General features: G+C 37.8%; 2 pseudogenes; both read left to right on the top strand.

The window, feature by feature from the left end:
• LOC101957602 (CDKN2A-interacting protein pseudogene) lies at window positions 1-2,732 on the top strand (annotated as a pseudogene).
• Window positions 2,733-4,500: 1,768 nt separating this feature from the next.
• LOC101957889 (hsp90 co-chaperone Cdc37 pseudogene) lies at window positions 4,501-5,575 on the top strand (annotated as a pseudogene).
• Window positions 5,576-7,902: the final 2,327 nt, after the last annotated feature.

The following is a 7,902-nucleotide window of genomic DNA, read 5'->3' as shown; positions in this document are numbered from 1 at the left end:
ATGACATCTAATGTCTCACTGCTGCCAGATGTGGAGGGGACCTCCCCAAGTCCCAAAAGACAACACAAGTGATGCTAGGGCATTAGGAGGCAAGAACTGAAGCCCCAAGGCTGTATTCTAGAGAGAAGAACTTCTTTAGGCTCCATACAGCAGTCATGGGTGGCACCAAGGCGAGAGGCATCCATAACACTAATCTTATATCTGTAGGAAACTAAGAGTTATGTTTCCCATCCTGTGAGGCATGCACAGGTACAAGGTATCTAGATGTATCTGAGGATTAGCTACTGGTCCCTAAGGTATAATGTTGTCTAGCTATTGTTGCGTCTTTGATTCTAGGAATTGGGAATTGACCAAGGTGAACTTTTTGTGGACTGAATTCTCACTCAGAATCAACTCAGCCCCCCAAGTGATGTCAAATCCTGTGAGTAATTTGGAATTTTCACTAGTTAGGATTTAACATCTCTGAGCAGGATTTATGCAATTTTCTGGCTTATCTTTTCCTTGGAAATGTGGAAAGTCATTATCCTCACCCCTGAAGTTTAGCTTGTAATTGCAGTTTGCTTTGTTCCTTTATGAGATTTTATGTTGTTGGGGTGCCCACCACTTCCTTCCCAATTTCCAGACTTCTCACTCAGTTACTTTCCTCAAAATGCAGTCAACCTTAAGCACTTTGTTTCTTCTCTGTGGAAGATGACTGAAGGCTCCTCTATTAAACTCTCTCTATTTCTCTCTTCCCCCACCTCTACTTTAAAAAAATACAATTAAACTTTTCCTTTGAATTATTATTGGGAAATTTTATTTTTACATGAACAAACAGATAACACTGCATAAGATACTGGGGAGTGGGTGGTTCAGCTGTTCTGGACGCTGTTGTTTGGTATGTGGGCCTCCTGAGGTGCTTTCTCTGGAGGGCAGCCAGTGCAGACCACAGTGACAGGGCCATTCGTCCCTGTGCACCCTGCCTCTTCTCTGGTGCAGCGTCTGCTAGTGTCCTTCCACGTCCTGCAGGCCCAACACGGTGCAAGAGGTGTCAGAGTTCCTGAGCCAGAACCCGTGGGTGGCCACCTGGGTGGAGGCGCTGTGCTGAGAGGGCAAGACTGACAAACACTGGCGCCACCACCGGGAGTTTTTGCTCCGCAACGCTGGGCAACTGGCCTCCGAGAGTGGCCTTGCCTCTGCTGACCCGGAGGAAGTGGGACCTGCAGTCAGGCAGATGCAGCAGTTCATCTCCTTTTTCATGGCCTAGGCAAACCACGTATTGCTTGGGTGCTGTACCCTCAAAAGTTATGGATAAAATTCTTAGTATGGCTGAAGGCATCAAAATGACCAATGCTCCAATCCATACAACAAGAGACAAACTGGTTGCTAAGATGGGATATAAGAGCTATCCAAAAAACGAATCAGAAGGAAAAAAACAACTGTGCAGTTGAGCGAGATCTTGCAAAAATTTCTGCCAAAACAGAAGGTATATCAGCTCAGCTGGAAAAGAGTTCTACATGTTCCGGGTCATCCACCAAACAGAGAGTGGTGGAAACTCCACTCAGAGCTCTGGCATCTCTGGTCAGAACAGGTCTACATGTGAGGGAGAGCGCTCTGTTTCCAGTCAAAGCAGCAGCAGCATTTCCTCTCAGGTAACAATGGCAGGATCTGGAAAAGCTTCTGAATCAGAAGCTCCCGATAAGCATGGTTCAGCATCATTTGTTTCTTTATTGTTGAAATCCAATGTGAATAGTCCGTGACCCAGTCCACTGATTCCAGACAACAAAGTGGCTCATCTAAAATGAGTGCTTTGGAAGATTCCTCAGTCTCTGCTTCTCAGAGCAGCTCAGAGATTGAAGTGCCCTTATTGGGTACATCTGGAAGCTCAGAAGTAGAGTCAGCTTTATTGTCTTCTAAACCTAATTTCGAGACAGCTTCAAGTGGATTTACTTGCCAAACTAGAGGCAAGTATTTCATCATCAGTTTCTAAAAACAGTTTTTCATCAGGCACATCATTACTAACTCCTAAGAGAAGCTCAACAAATACATCACTTCTCACTTCCAAAAGCACTTCCAAGGTAGCTGCATCACTGTTAGCTTCCAAGAGCAGCTCCCAGACCAATGGATCTATGGTTTCCAAAAGTACTTCTTTAGCAAGTGTGTCCCAACTAGCTTCTAAGACTAAGTTATTCTAAGACTAACTTCTAAGTTATCAAAGTAGCACCTCACAGTTTCCTTCTAAAAGTACTTCACAGTCAAGTGAGACTTCTATCAAGTTCTCTTGTTGCAAATTAACCAATGAAGATGTGAAACAGAAGCAACCTTTCTTCAATAGACTGTATAAAACAGTGGCATGGAAATTAGTAGCTGTTGGTAGCTTTAGTACCAATATGAATCATGGAGAGCTCCTAAATACAGCTATTGAGACTCTGAAAGCAACACTGGATATTTTTTTTTGTCCCACTAAGAGAACTGGCAGATTTGCCTCAAAATAAAAGCTCTTAAGAAAGTGTTATTTGAAATTGTGGTGCAAGTCAGTGTACTTGGGCACTGGCTGTGGAAAAAGAAAAAAAAATGCAAAAGCAGTTGCATAAAGAGAAGCATTGAAGTTATTTCTTAAGAAAAAGATGGTGGTAAAAATATGTAAAAGGAAATACAGAGGCAGTGAGATATAAGATCTAGTACTCCTTAATGAAGAATCAAGACCTGTAAACTTACCTTCAGCTTTAAAACATCCTCATGAATTTCCATAATCTGTAATATGTCAAAAATATCACTGCATACAGTATCTGGTATTTGAAGAGAAAACTGGCTTACTTTTGTACAGTATAAAGCACAGTCTTTCACAAATTTTGTATTGCTTTTTTCAAGTTTTGGAGAAAAATTTACATTTTAATTCTCTTCACATAAGTAGAAGTTGTAAATAATTTATGAATAACTGTACGTATTAAAAAGGTATGCATTAACAGAATACCAGTATGCTGTTTTATTTGCTGAAAAAATACTGACTTCTATTTTTAATGATGTATTAGGTACAATGTGTAGTTCTTTAGAGTCTTAAATTTTTTGTACTACTTTAAATTTGGTGAAAATGTATTAAGTTGTCTACAATGCTTTTTTTAGCTGAATAAACCACATCAAAGAAAAGGGGACCACAGTATTTGAATGTCTGAAAGTCTTGGTTTTAAGAATGTTGCCCATAGTGTTGAACCTGTCTGTAAGAGAATAAAAGAAAAAAATAGTTGCCTCAGACTATTTTTATGAGAAGTTGTAAGCATTTTTTTTAGATATAAAGCAGTATAATGTACTTATTGTTATTTTGTTCTGAAGTTGTTTAAAATTCACCATGATTTTGACCACGGATGATTCTTTAAGCGGGTTAATTTATATTTTGAGGTAAAATACAATTTACACTTTTTCTTAAAGACATAAATGTTGGTTTCTATATTAAGCATATTTCGTGACTACTATTAACAGTAGTTTAGATATTAATTGATTTGTATAGATATTAAATGCTTTAAGCTATTTTACCTTTTCAAAAAAAAAATAAGATACTGGGTATTTGAAACTGCCTGATATCCCAGACATCAATTTTATCCTAGAGGAAGCATGCTTTCTGTTTTTCAGTCACTGTCACTGGAATATTTATTGGGAGATATTTGTAATTTTCTTAGTTACTCTGTCAGTCCTTACAACTCTGACTTAGGCTCCAAATTGACTGAGTTATACAAATCTTCCCAGTGCTACTTCCCACATTTTGCAATTGATCCAGATTTTTTAAGACATAATATTTTTATGTATTATTATTTAATACATAATAATTTTTGCTTCTAAACATTTTGTGGAGACTTTTAAAGGGATAAAATGTTAATACCAATACATATTTAAAAACAATTTTTTTCAGTAAATTTTAAAAACTATTCAAATCTTTGGAAAGTAAAACTAACAAACTTTACTCCTGATGGGAAAAAATGTTTCTCAGATATGCTCATGAAATATATATGTTGAACAAATTATCATATGATTTTTAAATTTAATGATAAATTATTATACCAAGTTTATCCTGTTTTATAAAATATTTGTGTTTTACATGTTTTTGTTACTTTTATACATCCCAGATTCTTTCTGTTACTGAGAATAAAGTTAGTAGTAACACACTGAAAAATAATAAAAATGAAAGTTTCCAAAAATTATGATTATATATGTGTACATATACTAATTCATAATCTTTTGTTGTGTGTATTCACATTTCAAGTAATTTTTCTTAAGAAAATTATATATCTCCATTCATTCTAGCAATTTGCTGATAATTTTCATCCATCTGATAGGACTATTGAAGACTCTTACCCTAGTATACCAATTTACAATGTAATTTAAGTATAAGTCAATTCCATAAACTATTTTTGCTTTGCTTAGAGAATTATAAATGGTGAAGGGACCAGATCGCCAACACTGCTACTGCCTTTGCTACCAGAGCCAGAGCTGGCTGTGCGAAAATGGTGGACTACGGGCATGTGAAACCACATCGAAGTGTCTGACAATGAGAAAGAGAGACACCCCAACGGCAACACAGCCAGCTCTTCCCCTGGTGGCACCAGGCCAGGGTGGAGTGCATGGAGCAGTTCTGGAAGGAGGAGGAAGAGTCGGACGGGGTTGTCATGAAAACCAGTGCAAGGTGTTTGATTGCTATTGGAAGTTAAAAGGGCTGGGAGTTGACTGAAGGTTCCAGGCAGATCTAGAGTGACTGTAGGCTGAGGCACAGAAACTTGCAATGAGGAGTGGAGTTACGAGCAGAAGATGGAAGAGGTGCACAAGAAGGAAAAGAGCATGCCCTGGCTTCAGGAAAAGCATGGTCAATATCAAGCCTGAGAAAGCATAGGAGGATTCAGAGGAAGTGAGGAAGCAGAAACACAAAACCTTTGTGGAGAAGTAGGAGAAACAGATGGAGTCCTTTGGCATTTTCTGCAGCAGGGCTGATAGCCAGAAGTTCCTGTCAGATAATGTCCACTTGGTATGTGAGGAGACAGCCAACTACTTGGTAGTGAATTGATTTAGAGGTGAAGGAAAAATTGTGCACTCATGGAGCAGGTGGCCCACCAGATTATTGTCATGCAGTTCACCCTGGAGCTAACTAAGAGTCTGAAGGTGACCCCTATGCTTACTTCAGACAGCTCTTTGCTAAGATTAAGATGGCCAATGACCAGTACATAGAGAGCTTTAACCAAAAGCTGGAGACCTTCAAGGAACATGTGCAGAGCTTCTTCAAGCGGTGCCTCAATGAGAAAGCCATGAAGGAGTGTGAGGCAGAGGAACATGAGAATTGGCTGAGCCCTGGTGCCCTGGACCCTGTTGAGGTCTAAGAATCCCTCCCTGAGGAACTTCAAAAGTACCTTATTGTGAAGGATGTCCAGATGCTCCAAGACACCAATAAGCAAGATGAACCTCATGATGTGAAGTACCACATGCAGCATTGCATTGACTCTGGCCTCTATGTTCCCAACTCCAAGTCCAGAGAGGCCAAGGAGGGGGAGGAGGCAGGGACTCATTACTGAAAGTGGACCCCAAACCAGGTGATGAGAAAGAAGTCAGTGGGTGACCAACCCCAGGCACCACCACTTGCTGGCCTCCTGCAGGCCTATCTGCTCCCATTTATAGAAAACCAAAATATACACCATGTCTCCAGCCTTTGGATTCCTCTAGTTTTGCTGCTCCCCCCTGTCCTGGGCCCTGACCTCCCTTCCTCTTCCACTGCCCTGTTCTCCAATGGTCGTGCAATTTTCTGCTTTGAGTGAAGGGGCTTCAATGCCTGCAGCTCCCTCAACCTGTCAGCATTATGCCAAAGCCCCAGGGGTTTGGGGAGTGGCAGAGGTCAACAGTTCTGCCCTCTATTGGGCAGAGAATCCTCAGGCAAGGGGCCAGTAACTGTGAGTCTTTCACGTCTATTTGGTAAATAGCAATGATCATCCAATAAAGTATTTCAAATGCTCAAGAAATGTGTACACATATATAAATTTAGTCAATCAAAAGGGATAAGAATATGAACTATTAGATGGGATTTTATTTGCATATATAATAAAAATGTAGCAAAACACTCACATGCTTCCTAGTTTCTATAAGTATAATATCATTTTAAAAAAAACTAAAAATATCAAACATTTATTTCTAAGAATTCTGGAGACTGGATTCCCAAGGTCAAGGTGCCACCAAATTTTATGTTTGATAAAAGTTTTATTTCTCATAAACGTTGTCTTTTCAGTGTGTCCTCCTGTGGTATGAAAGTTCCTTTGAAACTTTTATTTTGTTATTTTTTTCATGCCTGCTTAAAAATATTTTAAATGTGAAATGTGAAAATATAAAATACATATGTTAAAGAGTTGTTATGTAGAGTTTCAATATAAGTATGCATTGTGTAATATGAAAATTGGGTTGAACTTTTTTCTCCCCCCCCCAAATATTAATCAGTTCTTTAGGGTACACCCATTAAAATTCATTTCTTTTGGCTTTATATATGCAATATTATTTTACCTCTATATGCACTACTTTCTATTGTCTACTCTGCAATAGGAACTCAGAACTTCTTAATTCTATCATCCTTTCTTCCCCCTCCTGGTAATCACAATTTCACCTTCAACTTCTATGGAATCAAATATTTTAGATTCCATGTATTAGTGATAGCATGCAGTACTTTTTCTGTGATTACTTTATTTAGCTAACATAATCTCTAGTTCCACACATTTTCATAAATTACAGGATTTCATTCTTTTATCTGAATGACAGTATTTCATTATATATATATATATATATATATATATATATATATATATATATATATATACCACATTTTCTTTATTGGTTCATCTGTTGATGGCGACGTTGGAAGTTTTCACTTTTTGGCAATTGTCAATAATGCTGAAATGAACATGGGAGTACAGAAGTCTCTTCAACATATTGATTTCATTTCCAGTAAATACATACCCAATAGTGGGTTTTCCCAAACACATGGTAGTTCTATGTCAATTTTTTTGAGAAATATCCATTTTTTTCCAAAATGACTGCAACTAACTTACATTTCCAAAAAGCAGTTGTACAAGTTTTCCCTTTTCTTCACATCCCAATTCATTCTTTTGTTGTTGTTTTGATAACCACTGTTCTCACTGGAATGAGTTGATACCTCATTGTTGTTTCTGATTGGATTTTGCTGATGATTAGTGATGTTGAGACCTTTTTCATATACTTGTTTTCTATCTGTATGACTCTTTGAGAAGTGCTCAGATACAGTTCCCATTTTTAATCAAGTTATTGTTTTTAACTATAGAGTTTTTGGAGTTTCTGATACATTCTGGTTATTAACCCATTGCCATCTGTATAGATTGTGAATATTTTCTCCCATTCCATAGGTTGTCTCTTTACTCTCTGGGTTGTTTCCTTTTCGCTACACAAATGAAAATATCTTCTACAATATTTATTCTGGATCTGATTAGTGTTCCTTTAGTCCCCCTCATCAAAGTTCTGTTTTATTTATCATATTCTAACTTGGTTTCAGCCCCACCCTCTCTTGACCTCCAGTATCTCATTCACTTGTCAAAGAAGTAGCTAATTAGTAAATTTTAAATGTGAGAGTAAGTAAAGTGAAGAATCTATACTAATGTTTTATAGCATTTAATTTATCAACAAACATGTACATTTGTTAAATATTAGGTGCTATTCTCAGGAACAGAGAATCAAATATTAATACTATTTTTTAAAAACAATAACACTTAATAGACAATGCAGGCCTGTTTAGTTGATGTGTATCATTCACTGGTGTGATTGTGATGATAATCAGAAGTAATTGCTGGAAATTAAAAGAGGGGCAAGGGACCCTAATTTGGCCTGTGTTTGACAGAGAGCCTTTCTATAAGAGCTGAAATAAATGTCAAGTCT

Source organism: Ictidomys tridecemlineatus, chromosome 6 (assembly GCF_052094955.1).
Source record: "Ictidomys tridecemlineatus isolate mIctTri1 chromosome 6, mIctTri1.hap1, whole genome shotgun sequence".
Lineage (NCBI taxonomy): Eukaryota > Metazoa > Chordata > Mammalia > Rodentia > Sciuridae > Ictidomys > Ictidomys tridecemlineatus.
The sequence above is the reverse complement of the archived record's forward strand: the minus strand, read 5'-3'. Positions and strand labels throughout refer to the sequence as shown.